The sequence below is a fragment of the Typopeltis vanoorti genome, chromosome 2 (assembly GCF_054136105.1).
Source record: "Typopeltis vanoorti isolate ZY-2024b chromosome 2, IOZ_Tvanoo_1.0, whole genome shotgun sequence".
Lineage (NCBI taxonomy): Eukaryota > Metazoa > Arthropoda > Arachnida > Uropygi > Thelyphonidae > Typopeltis > Typopeltis vanoorti.
Window position 1 is genome coordinate 160217892 of NC_143550.1, and position 26952 is coordinate 160244843.

Sequence of the window (26952 nt, forward strand, 5' to 3'; positions counted from 1 at the left end):
CATGTGTTCATTTGGCTGATGCTGGTAGCTCTTTGGCTTTTCTGCTGTTAACAATGTTTCAGCTTTTGCCTTTGCCTAAATTTGCTTATCAGTTTGCTTTTACATTGCTTGATTGATTACTTCCTTCCTGTTCGCTACGAAGGTATTTTTCCGCTTCACTCTGGATAACTAGTACGTACACTTCTAGCAGTGCTTCATAGTTAAGTTAGCATCGCGTGGAAACGGGGAGTACCGACATTTCTCAGAATAACGATTGATTCGCAGGGAAGATGATGTGTCGAACGTTATGGATGATTGAGGTCGACGGAAGGATTTAGTGCATTTCGGTCAAGAGATGCAGGTAAGACTATCTAATATTTTAATGCTGTTGAACGTATGAAGGCGAAGAACGAGGAACTGAAGGAAGCGATTGCGGAAGCGCTTCGTGTGTATTCAGCGGTTGACATTTTCACAAACCGCATCGGCATGCATCTTTTTTCCCGGCATGCGTAGGTGGTAATTCTAGTACGCATTGCTGCAATAATAAGTGATAACATATCAAAATTATCTGTCACCTGTACACTCCCGAGTCTTTCTACAAGAGACAAATGGTATACTCATGTAGTGTTTTATCCGAATTTTTCTAGCCTCCAGTTGCGGCTGTCAAATTTCATAAATCGTTAGCGTGTTTATCGAAGCCTGTTAATAAATATATTTTAAATTATTTAAGTTTTATTTTTTCTGTAAAATTCAGAAGAAATTCTATATGTGAATATGTCAACTGCTTTGTTATTTCACAGAAGAGACTTGTGAAAATTTTATTTTAAAAAATATCCCAAGTTTATTTTGCTATAATATTAGATTTTTTTCTCCTTCAATTTTACCGAAATTTCGTATTGACCAACCGGCCTTGCATAAAATATAATGTCTAACTGTATAAAATATTTATAAATTGATTAATTGGCTTATTAATCAATTTATAAATTGACTAATTTATTATACACAGTTTAGTTTAATTTATTGATTTACACTCGAGTTAAAAGACATTAATAGCCTCGCTGCTATAACCTACATACCAGTGATATGTAATAGCTGTGTTCGTCTGCCAAATTTATTATCGGTAAATGTTAACATCTTCGGTTAATAAAATGTGAATAAGTTGCCAAATAATTCAGATAAAATCCGGTTAATATATATATTAAATTGACAACTTTCTTAATATTATATTATAAATGTAATTATTTGACATTTATAGTGCCACTTTATTTACTTATATTATCCAAGTATCAGTAATAAAATGGTTGTTTAGCATAAATGAATTTTGTATATGACATCGAACTGCATTATGTATGACTAATGTTTTAATTTTTGTTAACTGTTATTGTATTATTTGTTATTTTTGCTTTGAAGAAAGCAGGTATATAGATATTAAGGCCAGAAAAAAGAATAATGTTTTATTAGTCTGCCTTGAACACTCTCCGGAAATAAATCACGTGAAAAAAAATCAAATAAAAATATTTTATTACTGTTGTTTAGTATACATGAAATAGGCTATGCTTGGTGTAGCAATTATGTCTTGATCGGTTTAAAATAACCGACAGCATAAATCGGGAGGTTCCTTGTAGGTACCAAGTAATAAGAAATCATGAATATAATTCTTTATATATCTTCTAATGAAATGGTGTTAAAAAATTTTATTGGAGCTAATTACAAATTCGTTGTGTTGCACTTAGGACATTACATAAATCTTATTATGAAATTAATAAGCTGTTTATATTATAAATTAGTATTTTAGGTTTTATATTTTTTAAAACATATCATTTTGTTAAATATCTTTAAAAACACAGCAATGAATTTCTTCTTATTGCAGTTTCATCTTGTCATTTCTCCCTATTCGAATAGAAATATTTTTTTATATTTTATTTAAATATAAAAACGAAATATATGTAGTCTTAACATATATTCCTCTGAAGCAAATAAATCAATATTTTATTTTATTAGAAAATGGGACCATAATTCACATTCTATAAACTTTTTTGCTATCACCAATTCATATTAATTGGTGGGTTCTCTGAAGCTTAAAAAGCACTGATCTACACTTATCTCATGGCTGTAGCTTAGCTTATATAAAGTCATATGTGAGATGACCAGACGTCTTTAAAAATGTTCAGGTTCTTTTTTTCCTGAGTGTCTAAAATTGCAACCATCTCTCTCTATAGTAGAAGTATTTGTTTTATTCTTTTCTTCGTTTTACTCTAAGTTGCTTTACAATTAGATTCTGGCAACTTCTCGCTAACAGAATACTCGACTTTTTTTTTCCATTTTTTGGAGCGGCAAATACATTTAGGTCTATTCTGCATGTGTGGGATAGAATACTGCCAACGTTCGCTGGTCTCGTCAACATACTACACTAGGGAGCGATATCGATCACTTTTAATTACACATTCTAAATTACCTTTGGGGCGAACGTGGATCAACTCTGTCCACAGCGAAACCAAAGAACTCGTCTCAGAAATTTAAGACGTAATTAACTTTTCCGTCTCATTTTGACATGATTGTTCGGATCACCAAGAATAATAAAATGAAACCTCGCATTTAATACTTTCTCAAATATATTCATCATTATAATGTCTGATTGTCCACATAGTAACATCAGCATTGCCGTACACAAAATCGTGCGTGTGCACACTGAGCGTGATGGTTAAATGACAAGCAGATTAACATTTAATAATTTTGTACAAGTCAAAAATATTACTTTCAATTGTGAAAAATAAAGCGCTTCTGTAGCCATGTGAAACGAAGACAATAGGAAAAGGACTCATCATATAATTTCAATGTAATTTCCGCTTGTAATAATAATAATAATAATATAACTTAATGTAATTTTCGCTTGTGTGCAATGTTAGATACGTGTTATTACTGGCGTCAATAGGCTTGTATACGAGTCATGTTCGTATTTTGCAAGAGTTTTCAGATGTTTGAAAGTGTCTTCGTGGCATTTCTTTTTAACGGCTTAGACGTTCCCAAATACGTGGTTTTTTAAAAAAATGTTTGAGCATCCGCGGGGGGGGGGGAGTTACTCATATCGAGTCAAAATGGCGAATATGGAGGCGGCTGTGCGTATAGGTTTTCGACCAAAGAGTAAAAAAAAAAGTGGAAGACTTGAGCAGATTTCAATTATGAATGTTCTTCTGAATTGCTTCACGTATGTCTCAAAACCTCAGTGAAATTATTTGTGAATAAAGAATATATATATTGAAAATATATATATAACAGATTGAAAATATGTGGACTACAGAAAAAGTAAAAGGAGTGACCTGAAGGTCTATAAACTACCCGTGGATGGAATTGGACTTTTTCGTTATATGGAAGGTGGGGAGAACAAACGGTGTATTATGTCTGTTCTCTTTTAGAGAACAGACATAACATATTGTCCTTATGACCTCAGTTGTCTGTTTTATAATTCCAGTCAGTCTCAGCCACACCTTCACAATAAAAATAAATAAAATAGAAGCTGCTAACACTGACTTCGTTTTGCTACGTACTTTGCATAACTTTTTCGTTCGTGTGGGGAGAATGTTGCTTTGTTTCGGGATCGTAACCGTAAACCAACTTCTCATCCCTCGCCTGTTATGTTTTTTTTTTTTTTTTTTTTTTTTTTTAAATTTCGCCATATGCCTGCTCAAAAAAGAAAAAAAAAAGTGACCTTCGCAGTGGAATTTGGCTACTGGCAATTTTAATATTTCCTCTCGGAATAATAATGGCGGTCTGTGAACGTAATCTTGTACTAATCTTCTTGCCTTTTCTTTTATTATTTAATAATAAAAAGGCGTGTTATCTTGATATGTGACTTAATATCAAGATAACACGCCTGCAATGTTGCGTTTGTACGTGCATTACATTTCCTAACTTGTTCACTTTATCAGTTTCAATCTGGCAAAACAAAATCCTTTTGACACGAAAGGAAAGGGAAAGAAAAGGAAAGTTTCGATGCCAGGAACAACACAGCAGGGAGTTTATTATTCTTAATTTCATACTAAACTGTAAACAGTAAAATAGAAGCCGTTGATATTATCAACTTTCACGGACTATTTGTATATTAAGATGAAGAAAGTGTCACTGCTTACATGTTGATTCAACATGCTGAATCCCCACTCCCTCTCTTTTTAGCTAGCATTAATATTTTTTTTTACACTTTTAACTGCGTATGCAATTTGAATAACCTATATTCAGACGAAAAAAAATACTCAGTTTATCTTAACGCCTCAGCATTGTTTTGTTCTGTTTTCGCTTTTAATGTTACTAAGAGTTAGATCTAAACTTAGTAGAGTTGGAAAAAAAAAAAAGATTGAGGAGAATGAACATCGTGAGTGAATTAGAGAAACAATGAAGTAGACTTAAAGCTTAATCGGATTCAGGAGTTCAATGACCCTAAGCGATTTTAACAAAGAGTGCATGCGTCTGGCGTTTTATGGAATGATGCCCATAAAAAACAAGAAGGGGGTATTAAATTCTTATTTGTCAAAGATACAATGGTATGAAAGTAACAACACAATATACAGCAATATAACTGACCAACGATAACAAAAAATAAATATAGAAAAAAATAATTTAAAAAATTTCTTTAATATGAGGAATTTTGAGTTAACAGCAATAATTTTTCAATAACTGAAAGAAAGGAAAACCGTGTGATTCAAAAATGTGTGTACTGACGAAATTTCGTGAACATTTTACTCGTGGTTAAATTGATATTATTAACAGTTTCATGGGCTTTTAACTGGATCTTAGTTTTGCACTTTTTTTTTTTTAATTTCATAATACGATTTGTTGTATTGTTAGTTTCTATTCCTTTTATTTTATTTTATTTTTTGGGGGGAACAGGAATGATTTATTTTCAAATTTTATCTTATTTTCAAAATGTACCTTTGAAGAATTTTTAGATAAATATTGAGCGTTTAGTTTCATGAAAACGCTGAACTCCATGAAAATAATATTCTAGCTTACTTGATCGCTTCGAAATGCCTGAATGGACTTCTTTAGTACTCATATTTTTGGTTTATTTCGACGTGTTTTTTTTTTTTTTTATCGTAAATAAAGCAGTCTGATCGTGACACGTGATTTTGCATATAAAATATATTTGTAGCAGACAAAAATACATTGAAGAAGATACGTATTCCCCTGTATGTAATTTATCTCTGTCAACATGGCGACGTATCATTTTTATTGACATCAATACTATAAATACGAATATCACGGAAACGGAACTAGGCGTGTAATATGCATTCAGCGCATGCGTTTATTTATCGTGTCACGTACAACAAAGTTATTTCATTTTCAGAGCCGTATTCCGTGCATTTATTTCGTATTTCTTAGTAACTCACACCTATCACAGAATGTAATATCGATTTAGATCTGCAGAAGCCAGCAAGTTTTTTAACAAACCAATATCCAGTACACTAAATCGAGATTATTACGTCCTTACTTTTTTGCTATTTTTTTTACCTATAAGGTGCAGCTTTGCTTTCGTAAAAAAAAGTACTTTTAAATTATAGTAGTGGATTTTCTATAATTTATCTTTTATCCAGCATGCATTTTATCTGCATAAATTAAAATTAAGTGGTAGCTAGGGAATTGAAACAGTAGGGGAATCTCGATCTTATTTTAAATGAAACATATAATGACTATTGCATACTTTTAGGTTACTCAATTGGAAGGAAAAGAGAAAGAAATAAATACAAATCGAAAATGTGCACATTACTTCTTTTGTAATCTCTCACTAGATAGGAGAGATAATCTCTTTGCTTTTAAATTACGCTCGATGTGAATTACCCTAACTGCTTGGCGCCGTCTTGTATCGGTTTTTTGGCCAAAGGCGAATTGCTCACATTGATGGGGAAATTCTATCCATTTACGGGTATCGAATAAAAGATATTATTCGGTGGAATGATTGTGTGTCAAGCTGTCATTGCCTCTTCGATTAAAGGAAGCAATGCGGTCGATTAGGGAATGAATAGAAAGAGCGATAACAAATCACACAGCTGGCTGATATCTTTTTTATTTTCTCTTTTTCGAATATGGATAAAGATATGAAGCAAGTTTTGGATTATTATGAGATAGCGTAAGTATTCAGTATTATTAAGGAACGAAAAGTCGGTTTGTTTGTCTGTCTATAAATTTACACTTCTTTCATTTGACTAAGAAAACTGTACGGTTTAAATTATTTTTAATTAAAATTTTTGAATTAAAGATACCCAGAGACATTTACTATACCTTACCATTTCTTCGGATCGCATCTTACTGGATGCAGTCTTAAACTAATAAAGGGTTTACTCGAGATTAGGCTTAAAGTGTGTTTAACGAGTGTTCGCGTACGGTTTCGAATCCTGGATTATATACTTCACATGAAATTCTACTCTTGTTTTAATCCTTTACCCAAGCATAGGCAAACATAGTTTACCCGTGAACTGTCATCAACGAGTCTACTTGTATATAGAGGTCGTGGATATCACATCAGTTGCCTTGAGATCTTATAATGCAAAGAACTCTTCCTTTCGGAGAGACTTGTTGCTTTTCAGTGAATTGAATTGATGCAGAAGTCATATATTTCTCATATACAAGTAGAAAATATTGTATCACCATCTAATCATGGATGTTTGGTCTGTAGATGGTAGATAAATTTCATTGCTGGAGTGTGAGATCAATACCCTGCTTATTGGAGATTTTTTATTTTTCTAATTTCGAACTAAAAATAGTACTACATGTAGGACCAGAACAGGTCCTGTGTTATCCAACTCCAGACCTGGGGATACGAGAAGTCCTCCATGCCGCCAGTGTTCACTACAAGGCACCAAAGAGAGTATCTTGAAATCGGCTCGAGAGTCCAAAAGCTTAGTAACTCCAGTTTTTCCGAATTGTCTATTCCTTGGTCCACTAATACTAAAGTACTATAGGCTATTATTAGCCTTTCATGAGCGCGGACTCATTTAAAAAATGCAATTTTTTTTTTTTTTTGAAAAGCATTATACTTGCAGTTACCCTAAATTCAAGGAGAACTTGTGATTTATAGAGCATTCATTTAGTTTTAGTCTTTGTAGTTTCGTAATTATTTTTATGGAAAATGGTTGTTTTATTTACTTAGACCATCGGTTCCCAACCTGTGGTATGAGTACCCCCGTGGGTACGTGCTGAGCCTTTCGGGGGTACACGAAAAATAATCAGTAATGGCGGAAAAACCTCATTTCCATTATTTTACATTAAGATAGGCACTGAACAAAAGTGTCAGTATATAAAAACAGTTATTTTAAATACAAGGGCTACAATTTATAGAAATGGGTTTAAAAGGGGTACACAAGTGGGGAAAAGGTTGGGAACCACTGACTTAGACAAATCTTTTTTTATTATTATTATTATTGATATCTCCAAGGAGTCCGAAGACTCATCGCGGGAGGGCACTCACTCTACAACTCCCCGTCTCCATCACTACACCGAACCTCTACTACCAATCATCTACATCAACGCCATCTACCGCCCACCACCACAACTAGTATTTTTTCTGTAAATTGCGTGCGTTCTGAATGCCAATTTGTCTGTATGCGGGATGAAAAACCCGAGTTTCCGGGAGAAAAAATGCTGCTAACTCCGTATAAGATCGGCTAACTCACTTTCCATTGAAAAAAGTCCATATAAAGATTCCTCCCGTCACTACGAGAAATGAACTTAGGTCTTTTCCAATCGAAGGACTCAACGTACAATCATTCTTCCAATTTGCGCTACAGAGGCGCTATATATATTATTGTATTTTTTTTAACGAGATTCAATTCCTGTATCATAAAAAAGCTATTGTTATTACTACAGTGCATTACTTTTACTGCTAAATGGTTATGTGAGTCAATCCAGGTCCTTTTATTCTTGGGAATTCTTGTTAGTGTTCCGATTTCGATGCTGTATAAGATTTGCTTCTTGCGTCGGATTTTATACTGATGCTAAATACGTGACAGTGAATATAAATATTTTAAAACACAATAATTGTGTCTTTAATATCTTTTATATTGCTTTGTAAATATATTGCTGAACATAAAAACCGGACAAAGCCACATCCTGCCGTTCCAGCATACTGCTTCTCGTCCATGACATCGTGCTATGCAGAGATGCCTAGATCGCACCTTTTTCTCCCTTCCCCCTATCTCTCTTCCTGTGTTTTTGTCCGGCGCGTGTCGTGCATAATAAACAACATCAATGGCTACATGAATAGCATCAGCATTTACTCTCTAGTTTTCTTGTATTCTGTACGTTCACAAATAAAATGAAGGCAGGATTGTGCAACTTCACCGATGACAAATTCTCCGCCTTTACCATGTTCACGTGAGAAGAATGTTACCCCCTGATGAACGAGACTTCGCTAAATGGATTAGTCGTTACAGGATTAAGTGACTATTTGCTGATTTCGAGATCATGTTAAAAGCTTTGCCTCTATTTATGTATCACCAAAGATTAAGCGGGTTACTCCATTGTGTTTGTTCTGCTGAGGAAGTCAAGGATTACATCGAAAAATGTTTGCATACTGATCGAAATTAGAAAACGGCATTTAAAATCACCGCTGGATCGACATACGTTCAGCGTCATCTCAACACTATTTTATAAATCACGACACAGGTGGCGCTGTATACAATTCCCCCATTTTTAAGCATTAAATGCACTAAATATATTAAATGTACTAAATGCTTGGCCTTTAGTGAGTTCGCTAATAATTTTAATATATACAAAGTGGGATTTTTTTTTTTTTTCGAAAGAAATTTTAACATTGGGAGAGGCAGTTTTCTCCGTTTGACGCATTGATGCGTTTACATTATTTTTTGAAATCTAGCATTTGATGCAGCGGAAGTCTCAAAGAGCACAATTACGCTTTATGAGACCCCCTCTCCTATAATGTGAGCTGCCATTTTGAAATAAACAGCAAATGATTCAACAAATTCTAATGATTGCGCTTTTTCTTTGTTCTAACTACATTACAAAGATGGCAGCCAGTTTGGAAAAATCTATGTCCTGGTAGGCGTCGGTAGTCATAAGCGATGATAGGCGTCAATCACTTACTGTACTTAAGGTTCGGAATTTTTATTTTTTTATTTTTCGATGCGGGCATCCTTAGTGGCATCGCTCGTATACTGGCCTTTCATTCATAGTCACTTGACCGTAACCATGTCTCATCTATTACAAATTTGCATAACGAAATGAAAATTATATGTTCAGAGAATTTCCTGCTAAATACGTGAGGTTGGCTTAATCCTATGAATTAGTGTATTATCTTTTAAGTTTTGTGTGTTCCCAGGTGGTTTGTCTGTTTCCAAACATGGAGTTTTCTACCGAGATGAAAAAAACAGTTATTTAGTACTGTATTTAAAGTATAGGAAATCATCAATGGTGATTTCCTACACACACACACACACACACACACACACACACACACACACACACACACACACACACACACACACACACACACACACACACACACACACACACACACACACACACACACACACACACACACACACACACACACACACACACACACACCAGGCGCGTATATTAAAGGTGTGCTAGGTTTGCGGTGCACACCCAATGAATAGCAATATCACCGATATTATATTTTTTTCATTTATTCCGGTTGAAGATTCCACTAATTGTTTTCCTGGCTTCGCATGCTTCCTAAAATTAAACACAATAAACATTGCATCACATCGCTTTAATATTCCAGTGGTTTAAAACCATCCAGAAGGCGAGGCAGGAGTGCGCTGAGACAATAGCACATAGAATTCAGTGGCTGTTGATTGGTTATTGTGTCAACCAATCCCACTGAACATTGTCATTTGTTATCAGTTACTGTTTTTGTTTTCTGTGTTTCATCTGTTTTTGCGTGCGTGAAGTGCAAACTGACATGTTTAGGACACCGATATAGACAAGTTTTCTATAAATAATTCATTACTTTTTTTGCCTATATTTACAATGGGAAACTGTGTTGACGATCTACTGAATGTCCCGTTTTCTGCCTGAGTTTTTGCGGATAGATTATTATAATCGAAGGAGGTTGGAACTTGTGAATAAATAAGTAAAACCAGTTATTTCAGTCTTTCTTTGGCTCGGGAAAAATAATTATTTCCTAAGCGATTACTTTTTCTGATTTCTATGCATATTTTATGGCTGTATTTAAAAATCGTATCAAAATTCAAATTATCCGTGTCTCACTCTAGTATTTGCGATGATAAATCCAATTTCTCCACAAATCTCACCCTTTGTGCTTCTCATATAAACAGCGCGCGTGAAGCATAGCTATTGTTCATCTGACCTTTATGCTTTCCATATTTAATGTTATGTTAATTGGTAATTGCATTGGACCAATTAAGATGAGCGCTAATGCGTTATATACTCTTAAAGCATACATCAGTAAAACTGCAATTATACAGTCAAATTGACACGAATTTTGTAGCGCCGGTTGCATAAGCCACGCGACAGCACACCCAACCTAAATGGACATGCGACGTCACTGATATATATATATATATATATATATAAATTATTCCACCTTTTTTTTTTTTAATTGTTACAATACGTACAAGTCAAAGTTTGTTTTACAGGAGAGAGCAGCTATGAAGGCATGAATTTGATTGGTGAGGTATTAACAAAAGTTCACGCGACCCAAAGACAAATGGAACCGACAATTTTTGAGTTGAAATTCTAATTCTCTTCAACTGAATTCCATAACATCTGCAACCGTCATAACAACATTCACTATATATTTCTTAGTTTTAAGACATTCAGAATTCAAGTTCATCGTGAACTTGTCATTACCGGCGGGCTCAACTCACACAAAGTTTCAACCCTTGGTTGATTTTTATTGCCTTGTTTGCGTTTGAGCTGGAAGGGGAACTCACACAAGCATTATATGACTGTTTCAATTCGTGGTAGAATTTTATTTGAAGTTAGCCTTTGTGATCTGTCATAATGACATCGAGAATTTCAAATGCAATCAAACAAACACTTATTTCGTGTAATTGAAAAATTGGACAATAGTTTTAGTTAAATACTGTGTTTCAGGTAAAAGTGCAACACATGGTTTTGCTTATATATACAGCTTAGTTTCTGTGAGAGGAGGCTACGTGTGATTCATTAGTTAGGCGCCGTTTTTATTCCAGCTGTCTCTAATTGCACTATTTGTTGAGAAATATATTACACAGACTGCAAAAGACTCTGTACCTTATTCAGGGATACAATAAAACTATTTTTTTTCTCTTACATTGGGGAGGGCGTGTTGTTTTTTGTGTGGGAAGTATATATGCAAAACCTTTTAATGTCTTTTTTTCGTAAAGTGAAATCAGGGATGCCAGTTATACGCGAGGGCAAGTTATATTCGACGGTAAGCGTTCGCCGACAAGTCGACATCCTTCTGCTGCTTTCCCTGCTCACCTGACTTCTATGGTGAGTTACAATGCATAAATATTTTTATCACTACCGTTTTTTTTTTCAACCCAACATCATTAAAATCAATTTAATAATACAATAATCAATTTTATACTGAATAATATTATAAATTTTTGGTGATCCGAATGGGATATGTCAATGAAACCTACCAGAAGTTAATTTAATGATGTTGGCCTGGGGAAACTACAATATTGTAGCATTAGTGATCGATAACCAATTTAACTGCGTACTTTTATATTTGTCAACATGCTACACCGTATACATTAAGTGTATTAATATTCTTTATGATTATGCCATAATTAATTAATAATATAATTATTTACTAAAATAAATAGCCAAAAGGCTTCACATCGGCGATACAAAATTATATAAATTAAGTGAATATTAAATCCAACGTTATTTCAAAGCTGACTACAGAAACTATAGACTTTTCGTGCGAAATTTCACCAGAGATCTTACCGGATTACACTCACCTCCATACTACGAGTTGCCTTAGCCGCTAGAGCAACTCGTAGTATGGCGGCGAGTATTCCCGTAAGTTCGCTAGTCAAATTTCCCAAGAAAATTCTATAGTTACTGTGGTCGGCTTTGAAATAATGTTGGATTTAATATCCACTTAATTTATATAATATTAATACTTATGTTAGTTTAATGTATGAACTTTAAAAAAACGGGAACGATATTTACGAGTAAGTATGTTGGGACTGAGCCCTCTAATACAGTAAGAATAAATAAAAATATAGTCTTATAGGAAAAAGGATTGAGAACGACTGATCCTTAGGATTCTCTGACTTTTCCCTTTTGTAATCACACGTGCGTTCATTGTGCATTTCGCACTGCACATCCGCCAGTAGGCAGAGATAAGCAGCGGCAAGTGCATTATTGTTTGCGTATGTGCACTTTTGTTTTTGCTACTGTAAATGGGAATTATAAAGATAATTTAATTTAGGCAAATAATAAAATGTTGATCTTTTTGAAACTATAAAAATGTATTTGGTTTAAGTTGAGAATTATTTTGTTACAGTTCTACTGAACATGGCTGGCGAAATTAAATGAAAATTATCACAGTCAAGCAGCGGAGAGTTCCAAAGCTGGTGGAGTGAAGAGTATGGCATGATTAATAAAGACAATAAAGCAATATGCGTGTTATGTTCCGGGACAGTTGTGTGTAGAACGTCGTCAGTAAAACGGCATTATGAGACCAACCATAAATCACTCCTTGAGAAAAGCAAGGACGAACAGAAAGAATTTATTGCTCGGGCAATTAAAAATAGGAAAACATCCAGTCAACAACCCTAATGAAATTTATCGGCAGTGGTTCAAATCTAACTGCTGCTAGTTTTTTTGCCTCAAATGTAATTGCTAAACAAGGGAAACCTTTCAGTGATGGGGAATATATAAAAGAAGAATATTTAAAATGCGCACCAGTTCTCTTTGAAGATTTTGAAAACAAGGAAAAAATTATTCAAAGAATAAAAGATATGCCTTTGGCTAGAAACACGGTGAAAGATAGAATCATAGAAATGGCTAAAAAATGTAACTCATCAGCAAAAAACAGATATAAAATCTTCTGGTTTAATTTCTCTTTGTCTTGATGAGAGTACTGACATAATGGATCAGCTCATTTAGCAATTTTTATTCGTTATTGTGTTGGGAATAACATCAAAGAAGAATTGATAAGTTTAACATCATTAGCATCAACAACAAAAGGAATAGATATTTGCAACGCAGTTGTAAATGCACTTGCTGAAAGAGATATAGATTCCTCCGAAATTGTATCAGTAACTACTGATGGTGCTCGCAGTATGACTGGAGAGGAAAATGGCTTCGTCAATTTATTTACCAAAACGTATTGGACATTCCGTTCTGGGTTTTCATTGTATTATATATGCAGGTTTTATGCGCAAAGGCTAGTTTCAAGCCACTGGAAGATATTATGAGCCTTGTAACAAAATTGGTCAATTTTATATCGGCACGCGCTTTAAATGAACAAAAATTTATAGAATTATTAAGTGAAGTGAATTATGTGTAGAATGGCTTGCTTATGTACAACAACGTCCGATGGTACATCATGAGAAAATCATTGAAAAATACAATCAATTAATGAACGTCGATTGGCTTTCGAAATTAATGTTTTTTACTGATTTGTGTTTACATTTAAATGAATTAAATGTTAAACTGCAAGGTGTTAACAAGACAATTATTGTTATGTTTGATTTAATCAAAGCATTCGAAGCTAAATTACCAATTTTTAATCGTGACGTTATTTCCAATATCTTCCGATATTTTCCAAATACAAAAAAAATTCTTTGCAGATCTAGAATCCCATGAAAAAATAGATCAAGTTAAATTGACAAAAGAGTTTTCTACTGTTATTCAGTCGATAATCAAAGAATTTTCTTCAAGATTTACGCAGTTCAGGCAATTTGCAGAGACATCAAAATTTATTTTGCATCCGGACACAACATCAACAGATAAACTCAATTTGGAGATTTTCGAGTGGCTGAATTTGGAAGATATAGAAATGCAACTAATCGATTTTCAATCTAGTTCTATATGGAAACAAAAGTTTGTCAATTTGAAAAATGACTTGGAAATAATGGAAAATGATCGATTAATGGGCGCAATTAAAAAGAATGCAGAAGAGGAAATATTGAGAACTTCGAATGCCATTCCTAAAACCTTCATCACCATCATCAAATTCCTGTCATGTACCCTCAAGGGGTGTACAGGATATGATAGTACCACATGAAAAAATTACATCATTACTAATTTCCTATCTACAATTTTCCTCCAAATCAGTCTGTTACTTGTCAAGACTCCAACATTATCAGATCTTATATTCCTATCGTCTAAGGCACTTTGTACCGTATCAATCCACCTATATCTTGGTCTTCCTCTGGGTCGTTTTGCTGCCAACCTGGCTGAGAACACTTGTTTTGTTAATCTTTCTTCGCCCATTCTGTTTAGGTGACCATACCACCTGAGATTAGCTCTGCTAACGCATTCCTGGATGCTGACAATGTCAAGTTCTTTCCTAATATCCACGTTTTTAATACGATATTGCCATTGATGCCATCTGTTCACGCCTATAATCTTTCTCAGGACTCTCATATCTGCGATCTCTAGTCTTTGGTCAAGTGTTTTACTTCTGACCCAGCTCTCAGATCCATAAGTTAAAACTGGTTTGAACACTGTCTTGTACACAGCTAATTTAAGTGTTCCGTCTGATTTCTCTCTTATTCCATATGAATTTATTCAATTGACTTCCCACCATACCAGCTTTGCTGATTCTGTTATCTATTTCTATATTTAATTTACCATCTTCAGTCTTCAGTAAAAATCGTGCCTAAGTAGCTGAAATGTTTTACTTGGTCCACAGGTTCTCCATTCACAACACAGTTGACATTTTCAATGATTCTGCCTATTTTCATTGTCTTTGTCTTTTTATTGCTGACCTTCATACCATATCTATTACAACAGCTATTCAGTTTAGTCAGAGAATCTTGCAGACTTGTAGTGGATTTATTTAGAAGTATAACATCATCCGCATAAAGCAAAGAGCTGACATTAACATCTCCAATTTTGATATCATGTTTAATACCACTTTCCTTCATAATGTGATCCATATAGATAATGAATAACAGAGGGGATAATGTACATCCTTGTCTCACACCAGATTTAACATTAAACCATCTTCCTGTACTTCCTTCAATTCTAACTGCTGACTTACAACTCAAATAAAGACTAAATATTGCTTGATATAATGTCCCATTGACACCATATAACTGCAGCATATTGAATAGCTTCTCTCTTGGCACCTTGTCATATGCCTTTTACAAATCGACAAAACTTAAATACAGATCTTTGTTATATTCCCATGCTTTTTCGACTATTTGTCATAAAGTGAAGATCTGATCCTGACATCCTCTATTTGGCCTGAATCCAGCTTGTTCTTCACCAAGCTTTTTTTTCCACAATTCTTCTCAACCGTTTCTCAAGTATACTTGCATAGATCTTGCCAGGAACACTCAGTAGGGAAATACCTCTGTTATTCTCACATTCAGTTTTATTTCCCTTTTTATATATGGGTACTATGAGAGCTCTATTCCAGTCATCGAGAATTCGTCCCTCTGTCCAGGCTTTCTGAACTATGCAGTGCAGCCAGTGTATGACTCTTATACCACCATACTTCATCATTTCTGGTCGAATATCATTTACTCCTGCTGCCTTTCCACATTTCAAGCCTTTGATGGCTTTTTCTACTTCAAGTATGGATATGTATTCCTGACTGCATGCCTGGTCAGTGTTTTTCATCACTGTGCTGTCATCACTGCTCGTTTCCTTTAGCAGTTTTTCAAAGTAACTACTCCATACTTCAAGGATATCTTTTTCTCCCGTTTTCATGTCACCGTTATCATCTCTAACTCCTTTTACAGCACTCTTTCCTCCATTCCTAAGCTTCTTCAACAACCTCCAGAATATTTTGCCACCTTCTTGATATTTATTTTCTATATTCTTCCCAAAGTTCTCCCATGGCTTTTGTTTAGCTAGTTTTACACACTGTTTAGCTTTCTTACATTTGTCTCTGTATTCTGTAAGAGTAAAAGCTGACTTATTTGCCAAGAACTTTTGATATGCTTTCTTCTTTTCCTTCACTGCCTCTTTAACTTCCTGTGTCCACCAATGAGTTCTGATTTTTTTTTTTATCTTTGCAGACAACCTCACCACATACCTCTCTGGCAGAATCAATCAGTGCTTTCTTCAAGGCTTCCCACTGAATCTCCAAAAGGTTTGATTCCTGTTCTCAAACTCTTTCATTTTTTCTTCAATAATCTTTGTGTATTTTAGTCTACAGTTCACATCTGAGAGCTGCTCAACTTTTATTCGCTTTAAAACTTTCTTACATGTTATTCTTTTCAATATGAAATTCAATTTTATCCTGCTCAAGACTAAATAGTGATCACTTCCAATTTCAAATCCTCTGTACACTCTGGTGTCCTGCACCAGGGAGAAAACATCACTATCAACAATAACATAGTCAGTGAGACTTTTCTTATTCCTAGCCTCTTCTCTCCATGTGAATTTGTGCACATTTTTATGTTGGAACATGGTGTTAGTAATAATGAGTCCATGTCCTGAGCAGAAATCCAACAGATATTTGCCATTATTATTAGCTTTGCTCTTTTCTCCAAATTTTCCCGAAATATTTTTGTATGTCTCACAATCATTTCCTACTCTGCTATTTAGGTCCCCAACAAGGACCAATTTTTCCTTTTTCATTGTGTCAGTTGCTTTTTCTAAAGCCTCAAAAAATTCCTCCACTTCTACCTTAGTAGAACCTTCTGTGGGACCATAGGCACAAATAAGTCTCATTGTCCAGTTCCCCATTCTCATATTTGCCCACATTACTCTACTTGAGACTGACTGCCATTCAAGAAGATTAGCCTCGTATTTTGTGTTGAATACTATGGCTACTCTTTCTTTTCCTTGATTGTCATTGCCTGAATATAACATTTTGTATTTATTGCTCAGAAAGATCTCACCAGTTTTGGTCTTTTTTGTTTCAGTCACCCCTATTATGTCGATCTGGTACTTATCTAATTCCTCAGCTAGCTCCATTTCTTTGCCATTCCGGCTTCTTACGTTGATAGTACCGATCTTCAACTCTGGTGATATTGAGTTGGGATGTGTTTTAGGGTTTGTTCCTGAAACCTTTTGTTGTTTAAAAAAACGAGCGATGGCTATATTATAAATTTTCTCCTCTACATATGCTTGTGAGTCATTATTTTTTTAAATGAATTTTATAAAAGACAGTTTAAGAAATAGAATGGTTGATGAATCTAGTTCCGCGTGTGTATTACTAAAAGTGACAAAATATGAACCTGATTTTAAGCATTTGGCATCTAATGTACAACAGCAAAAATCTCATCAATAAATTGATATATTGATATTGATAAATTAATAAATTGATAATAGGTTGATATTGATTTGTATACGACAATGCGTATGTCAGATTATGAGTTCATTTTTATGAAATTCTATGTTAATTTTTAAACTTGTCTCAATAAAATTCTGCAGTTAATTTTGTATTAATTAATGTTGTATTAATTAGTTGCTGACGTCCCCGGCACGTCAGCAACTCCATTTGTAAACTTTTGGCACTCGGACATAAAAAGGTTCGCCACCACTGCGAACTCCAAGAGCTCTCATCATCATATAACTGCAATATTATGATCATGAAACCTTTAAAAAGGGATATGTTATGATTTTACGAAATATTTTGAACTATTTAAACTATTTAATTATGAGTTGCATAATTATATTGAGGAAAATAAAATAAAATTACAAAAATAAATCGTTTAAAATAGTCTTCAAAAGGTCCCATCTGTTTTAAACTATTAAACAAAATTTGTATAGATAGTGCGATCATTTTTAGATTAATATATAAATGTATGTATTCATTGTAAAATAATAACCTTTATTCAATACTTTTGTCTCCACATCACGTTTATTTATAATTTTATGATTAATTATTAAAAATAGTATCACTCTCACACAAAATAGATAAATAAATATATTAAAAAAAAGAAAGAAAGGTGTTAAATTTATTGAGATTGCTAGCTAAGGGATAGCTCATAAATATCTAGATATGTATGATTGACTGGGAAACAACTACCTTTACTCATCGATGTTGCAGAGATATGATAAGGCAATAATGCTAAACTACCATATTGCACAACATATAACCTTGGCGCGGTGTCAAGGCTTGGTGCGGTTGGTAAGTGCTTTTGTCCGACCATTACCTAATAATGAACTAAAAATGAATCTCCTAACATCGTTTTTCCCCCAAACAAAGCAGGTGGAGCTCTGTTAGTCCTAAATAACTTTTAGAAATAGCATACAGCCGGTTTACACTCTGAGCCTGTAGCGATAGCCGAGTCCACGATAGTTGATGATTTACAAGACATCATGGGGGGAGAGAGTAGAAAACTATTGCCATTTCGTGATTCTAAATCTTAACACTCATACAGTTGTCAGAAATAGTGTGAATTCTATGGTCGATTTTTTTCGAGATGGTGGGTTTCTCCCGGAAACACCTCCTAGACTTACTAGGTTCCAGAGATCGAATAATTCTGTAACCGGCTGAAAAAAGGCAGATAATGATGGTCAGCGATTAGAATCGAACCGATAAATATATTCTACCGGCTAGTATTACAATACTATACCCAGAGACGTTGCGACGAGGCAATCCCGAAAGTTTTGTGTATTTTCAAATCCAGAAAGATGAAACCTTATTAAGCTATCAACAGAATTTATCAATATTTCATTCTCTTCAGAGTCTTTTAAGATTTTTTTTTTTTTTAGTGCTGATATACTATTATCAACGTCCTTTATCCCTGCTTTAATAGTATAAGCACTGGATTATATCAGGAGCGATTGAAATGAGGGTTAAAGAAGCGATAGTCAGCGAGAGTAGAGTCCTCATTTTTGCAATAATCCTTATGGCGAACACACGTTGCGTACTGTTCTTAGGGATAAATGCAGTGATGTTAACAACACAAGGAATATTACAACCTTCAGAGTTATCCAAGATGTTGGGGAAAGTTTATAATCGTTCATTATTCTACAAGTAGAATAAATTAACACGAAAGTTTTTTGGGGGGAGCATTGAAAAATGTGGACAATTTAACTCTTATAATCCCTTTGTTATGCTCTAATTCTCTTGAAATTACGCACGTTGGATGGGGAGGGGGGGGACAGATTTCGCTTATTGGATTTTTATTTGCAATTATTCCAGAATGATATAGTTATTTAATCCAAACCTTTCGCTAATTTTTCCTTCCAGGTAATTGCTTACTCTATTATAAGCTTACAGTCATTACTTCGAAACACCAAATGTAACTTTAAAAAAAAAAATTTCCTTGGCGCATTCCAGTGAAATGATGTGGAGCCCCTTAAAACATTTCGTGCAAGTCACAACCAAGTGGCTTGTTAAACAATGTATGCGCATGATCACTCATCCAGTCAAACCTGATTGTACGACATCCACTTTACGAAATAGTACGAGAAATTTCATTGCTGCCCTCTGTGTGTGTGTGTGTGTGTGTGTGTGTGAGTTTCTAACTTCTTGGATACCTGAAGGTTGTAACATTCTGAGAAAAAGTGTCTGAAGCAGCACGTAATTCGTTGATAAAGGCGCGGTTGTTCTTTTGTGTTGGCAGAATGCCAAATCGAGCTTGCTTCGCCCTACATTTTTTCCATTGAAAAATTTTAATACCAAGGAACTGAAGCGTGCTTTATGATTATCGTTAAAATATGTCTTAAGATTGGTCACATTAAAAATTAAAGTAACAAGAAAAATTTCAGGTGTGATTTTGATGACGGTGGTCGATATGCTTGGAATTAACGGCGAGGTTGGGCAGCCATAACGTTATATTATGGCTGCCCTGCTACTTCCCCCCTCCCCCCTGGCTGGTTTTGCATATATTTGATATGCAAAGAATCTGACAGGAGTCTGCTGAGTCCATATTATAATGAATCTGAAAATATTCTGGTAATTCATGTTACATAATGCGATGTTACAACTAGAACGACTTATCATGTAATAGTTGCTATAAGAAGTAAGCAAAAATAAGGTTTAGAACTGTAACGAAATGACTTAACATCTCTGTTGGCCTCTCGCTATTCTGGTTGGATGTTGCAATTTTTCTAACGTTAATTTATTTGTTTCGCCAATATTTGTAATTATTGATTTTAGTTCTTCTACTTTCAAGTTTGTTTCAAGTCACACATTACTGCGGGCGACTTTCTGTTGGTTTATGAAATATGGTCGTCCGAAGTCCGCATATTACTGTGTCAGCATTTCTCAAATGATTAACGAACTGCAAAATTCTCCTTCCTTTCGGGTTCACTTCACAGAATTTCAACGTCCCTCTTGGCGTTGCTCGTTCTAATATTCATTTCGTCTCTGTTCGCAATTAAATACGATCCCATGTGGCAAGAAAAAAACGTGCACACAAAGTACATCCCACTTAGATACTCATAAGTATAGACATAATAGTGCTTTTTAGCTGCACATGAGTAATTAGTGGTGGCAGTATTTTTCCTTCCTGTGTCTATTTTGCTGATGAAAAACCGGCCAAACCAGCCAGTGAACGCACGTAATTAACAGACATAATACAACCGAAACATGTTTTGGCTGTATTTTCAGACAATAACAACAAAACAGCGATGTAATATTCTGATTTCGTCGTCTGTTGTCTTTGCATAATCTGAAGAATCATCATCGTATAGAACTTAAGTCAGTAATTTATTTCGATAGTATCTAATAAAAAAAATGGGGATTTACATCTAATATCGAATAATAGCAGTTCATAGATGATTTCTTTTAATTTTCATTACAATGACGAAAGGTCGGAAATATTTTTATGTGTTATAATATCACTGCCATAATTTGATAAGGCAGCTCAGGAATCATGTTCTAAAGGCTATATATGTGTGTATATATCATCATCAAATTCCTGCCATGTACCCTCAAGGGGTGTACAGGATATGATAGTACTACATGAAAATTTACATCATTACTAACTTCTTATCTACAATTTTCCTCCAAATCAGTCTGTTACTTGTCAAGACTCCAACATTATCAGATTTTCTTCACCAAGCTTTTCTTCCACAATTCTTCCCAACCGTTTCTCAAATATGCTAGCATAAATCTTACCAGGAACACTCAGTAGGGAAATACCTCTGTAATTCGCACATTCACTTTTATTTCCCTTTTTTATATATGGGAAATACGAGAGCTCTACTCCAATTATCGGAAATTCGTCCCTCTGTCAAAGCCTTCTGAACTGTGCAGTGCAGCCACTGTAAGACTTTTATACCTCCATACTTCAGCATTTCTGATCGAATATCATCTACTCCTGCTGCCTTTCCACATTTCAAGCCTTTGATGGCTTTTTCTATATGGATATGTATTCCTGACTGTATGCCTGTTGAGTGTTTTTTACCACTGTGCTATCACTGCTTTCTTCATTTAGCAATTTTTCGAAGTAATTACTCCATACTTCAGGGATATCTTTTTCTCCTGTTTTCATGTCGCCTTTATCATCTCTAAGTCACTTTTACGTCACTCTTTCCTCCATTTCTGAACTTCTTCAACAACCTCTAGAATATTTGAAAATTTTGACTGGTGGTGGGAGGATTAGGGGCCATGCATGGAAGCTGGGCAAGTGCGTGGTTGATAAGGGTGTTAGAGCTAGGTTTTTTACTTGGAGAGTGGTGAATGAGTGGAATAAGCTTCCAAAGTCTGTTGTGGGTGCTACGACCGTGAATGAGTTCATGGCAAGATATGATAGATACTGTGTGAATGCTGAATAGTTGTTCCAGACACGATGTTAGGGCCTCCCTCGATGAGTCTGTCGACTCCTTGGAGTTTCCCGGAACAATAATAATAATAATAATAATATTTTGCCACCTTCTTGATATTTATTTTCTATATTCTTACCAAAGTCCACCCATGACTTTTGTTTAGCTAGTTTTACCGTGTTTAGCTTTCTTACATTTGTCTCTGTATTCTCTAAGAGCACAAGCTGACTTATTTGCCAGGAACTTTTGATATGCTTTCTTCTTTTCCTTCACTGCCTCTTTTACTTCCTGTGTCCACCATTGTGTTCTAATTTTTGTATCCTTGCAGACAACCTCACCACATGCCTCTCCTCTCTGGCTGAATCAATCATGGTTTTCTTCAAGGTTTGCCACTGAATCTCCAAGGTTTGGTTCCTATTCTCAAACTCTTTCATTTTTTCTTCAATAATATTTGTGTATGTTAGTCTACAATTCACATCTGAGAGCTGCTCAACTTTTATTCGCTTTAAAACTTTCTTACATGTTATTCTTTTCAATATGAAATTCAATTTTATCCTGCTCAAGACTAAATAGTGATCACTTCCAATTTCAAATCCTCTGTACACTCTGGTGTCCTGCACCAGGGAGAAAACATCACTATCAACAATAACATAGTCAATGAGACTTTTCTTATTCCTTGCCTCTTCTCTCCATGTGAATTTGTGCACATTTTTATGTTGGAACATGGTGTTAGTAATAACCAGTCCATGTCCTGAGCAGAAATCCAACAGATATTTGCCATTATTATTAGCTTTGCTCTTTTCTCCAAATTTTCCCAAAACATTTTTGTATGTCTGACAATCACTTCCTACTCTGCTATTTAGCTCCCTAACAAGGACCAACTTTTCCTTTTTCATTGTGTTAGTAGCTTTCTCTAGAGCCTGAAAAAATTCCTCCACTTCTACCTTAGTAGAGCCTTCTGTGGGACCATAGGCACAAATAAGTCTCATTGTCCAGTTTCCCATTCTGATATTTGCCCATATTCACTCTACTTGAGATTGCCTGCCATTCAAGAAGATTAGCCTCGTATTTTGTGTTGAATACTATGGCTACTCTCTTCTTTTCCTTGATTGTCATTGCCCGAATATAACATTTTGTATTTATTGCTCAGAAAGATCTCACCAGTTTTGGTCTTTTTTGTTTCAGTCACCCCTATTATGTCGATCTGGTACTTATCTAATTCCTCAGCTAGCTCCATTTCTCTGCCATTCAGGCTTCTTACGTTGATAGTACCGATCTTTAACTCTGGTGATGTTGAGTTGGGGTTTGTTTTCAGATTTGTTCCAGTAGCTGACTTTTCGCTGTTCGCCCTGGTTCCCTGGCGAAAACAACGGGGGCCTTGTTTAACCAGGCGACGCCCCAGCCGGCATGAAATTTTGTCATGTTGTACCATCATTTTTTATTTTGGTTTAACCAATAAGAATACAATTTGGTCGGCTAAATCCCAAATTGCCAGCCCATCCTCGTTCGTTCAGTATCAAAGTAGATACCCAACAGGGTGCACCACTAGAAGGTGAGGATTGGACATTAGGTCAGAAGCCCTGGTCGGTTCTCCGCATTCCTTTATAGGCTATGTGGAGGTCTCCTCTCAGTTAGCCAGCTTATGTATCCTTCGATTAGCGCAGGTAATTAATCCCTCGATGTTACCCCTTATATCAAAATCGCGTTAGTCAAATCTAATAATCAGTGATAAAAATTGCAATTCGTCCATGATCGATTATTGTATTAATAATTCGTTTTACTTTTTACTCTTTTAGGAAAGATAAAAAATGATTGCAAAGAAAATGTTTAATAAATACTTGTACCTACATTATTTACTGCAATTTTTTTTTTATCAAAAGAAGTTATCAAGAGTCGTTTGAACAGTTTTAGTTTTTTTCTTATCGGCATAAATTCTACGATACCAAGTAAAACGACTCTCCAGACCTCGGCAAACAAGCAATAAAACATAAAGAAAAAACACTGCAAATATAATACATCAAATGAAGTGGATATTGAATCCAACATTATTTCAGAGCCGACTATATAGAAACTAAAAGTTTCGGCAGATGCAAGCATAAGCAACCTTATGGGCAACTCGTAGTAAAGGTGGAGTAAGCTCCAGATCACTTTCCTTAGTATTTTCCATAATGTAAAACACATCTCCTAGAGGACATGTATGATAAATAAGCCTTTGGCTCTCTATTTCAGTAATACATGATGGTTTATTTATTTGCAGTTACAATCTAGAAATTATTGAACAAAATAAAAATAAAAAAAAACTAAACCATACTATACTGACATTGGAGGTCGCGGTATCTCTCAGATACAGTTTACTGTCAAATATCACAAACCTTTACATAACAAGTGTTAAACCAAACTGGCAGCAAAAAAAAAAAAAAAACAGTGCGGAATATCACTCGTAATATATGAATGCACAGCTACTCATGACCTCCAAGCTATACACTGAATTGTGTGAGAATATTTATATTAAACATTTTGCATGTATCTGTCAGATCAGCTGAGAGCTCCGCAGGGTTAAAGGTGCGTTAATCAAAACTCTTGCCGCGTATATCAAGGGATTGCCGCAATTAATTTCGCCGCGTTAAGCAAGCAATACCTGCATATAATATGTTTTTTAAACCAGATTTATGGTATTTAATTTAAGCCGTTAGAAGTTTTTTTTGGGGGGGGGGGGGCATTATCACTCGACAGAGAGAGAGAGAGAGAGAGAGAGAGATCGGGAAGCGATCGTTTTGTAAGAGACAAGACAGGGTCAGTTTTAGTTGTTTTGAGACAAGACTGCGGTGTAAGATAGCACGAATTAAGACAACAGCTAGTGAGTTTAAAATTTTGATTATCAGCAATTGTTTCGAATATTACAATAATTATTTTCCTCATAGTAAACTAACATTAGAAGCGGACCACCACTTGTGTTGTTAGATCCGTTGATCAGCATCCAAGTACATTTAAATACACATACCTGCCCACTGAATTAGAAACCTTTATGCAGATGTAAACGTCACTTACGCAGCTTATATCTAAAACACTTGGTCGCGTGCGTTATCACGCTCTAGGCAACTATTTAAGAATTCCGGTAATTGCGAATAGTGTTGATCACAATGGAGAAAAATCTCCGAAAGGATCTTTTGGAGATTTTATATAAATAAAGGGCTTATTGTGGGGTGCCCGTCTGGCTGGAGCCACAATTTTGAAAACAGCAGAGCTGGCTGGTTTCTCAAAAGGTGAGATATTCCGGGTGTTTAATCAGTGTAAACACAACCCTCATTGCTTGTCTAACAGCGGTCCTAAGACAGTCTGTAAGGAACAAGATCGCCATCGAACAAACAGAACTTCCTGTGTGCAGCCATTGACCGAAGCATTTAATGAAGGCTGCTCCCGGCTCATATCACACCAAACACGGAGCATGCTTATGTGCCACATGATGATATTCTGTATCCTCTGTCACATTTTATACCTTGCATTTTTTTTTTAAGACACATTATTCTGGAATACAACCAGAACTTATAATTGTGATCTGCTCTTTTCTCTGTTAGGCAGCTAATGAGGGATCTTCCAATCATTATTTTTAAAGCAATTTCTCATAAGTAAAAAAGTGAGGCAGGTGCTTAAGAAGGAATTTGGTTGCAATTTAAAAGCAGCTACGTTGCTGATTATTTTCAGTAATTACTGTCTTTATTTTTTGCTACTGGAATTTCCTGGGAAAGTTTAAATTTTCGATAATTGAAACAATAATGCCGTGTCTAAATTGCAGCCAACCATTTTTCATTATGAAAGAAATTTCACCTATTTCACAAAGAATCTTTATGAAATAGGTGAAAGAAGCAAAACGGTAAGTGGCAAACGACAACATTCAACGCTGAATCGGAGTTGTAAACAGGTCGAATTTTGGCTATAAAGATTCTTATAACAGGAGTCAGCGACTCGCTGAAGCACTTGACTTAAAAGTGACTGGTGTGACTCTTCCTTACACAGATATTTCTTACATATCGATCGATTTAAAGCATCATTATGCAAGTTAACAACAGTCATTGATGGTTTAGCTGAGATCTTTTGAAAGTAAAATAATAACGAATAAATAATATAATTTCCATGAATGATTGGACGCGGCCTGAAGGCATCGTTAGGTTAAGGAATGCATCTAGTCTCCCTCGTCTGAAAACGAGTCGGGTGTGAACTGTGAGAAGCGAGTGTGAAACACTTAATTCCTGAGGGTTATCTCCTGATCACATGAAAATGATTTCTATGGTTCGTGGTGTAGAAAAATTACATCGGTGTGACCTGTTTGCTCACTGTTTGTATCTGACAGTAATTACTACATTAGTAAACATCCATTGTTTATATTTGCCAAAATATTGCGCAGTTTTGAAATTATAATGATTGGCAATGAAGATATAACTATGGAACCTGTTCTGCAAGAATCAATAACAGAAGGGACAAGACGTCCCGTAAAGCGTAAACGAAAAATCACTGCGATCAACCACCTCGGTAAATCTCTTCCTTAATTTTTTTTTTTTTTTGGGGGGGGGGGAAGACGGGGGAAGTAGAAATATAAACAGTCCATATCCAGACGGATGATTTGTTTTTCAAAAATTCTAATTCAGAATGCCTTGACTAAACACACTTTGATGAAATTTGGAATATTTTAAAACCCTAATTTCTTCTCCCCCCCCCCCTTAAAAATTTTCTTCCTTCAGCGATGCCTTTGACATCTCGCTTTCTTTCTTCCAGCATTTTCATTTCAAAATGTGATGTTAATCCTTTTAGGGGAACCACCGCAACTCGGTCGATATTAACGATGATTTTAGGTGGAAACTCCCGGGTTCGAGTCCCGTGTAGAACGCAAAGAACCTTTATAAAGATTTTTATCATCGGGAGGTGAGGTAACTGGTCTCATACGAGTACAGTGGCGATGAGTTTCCCTTCCATAAAACCGCTAGTAGGACACACAATGATCCCATGTTTATGTTTGGATTAGCTAGTTACTAATCATAACTAATCCAAGTACCTAACTTGGATTAGTTGTGATAATTAACATCTTTGAGTTCCTCTGTACTCAGTCAGAACAACACGAGGTACGTGCTTGGG

The 26952-nt window shown here is 35.2% G+C and overlaps 1 protein-coding gene across 2 annotated transcripts in view; it reads left to right on the plus strand.

The window, feature by feature from the left end:
- LOC150109577 (uncharacterized) overlaps window positions 1-26952 on the plus strand; it is a 251826-nt gene continuing 224874 nt past the window's right edge. For both annotated transcript variants that reach the window (XM_090413597.1, XM_090413607.1), the window contains exon 1: window positions 1-340. The gene's annotated coding sequence lies outside the window, so the exon portion shown is untranslated. The remainder of the gene's footprint in view (window positions 341-26952) is intronic.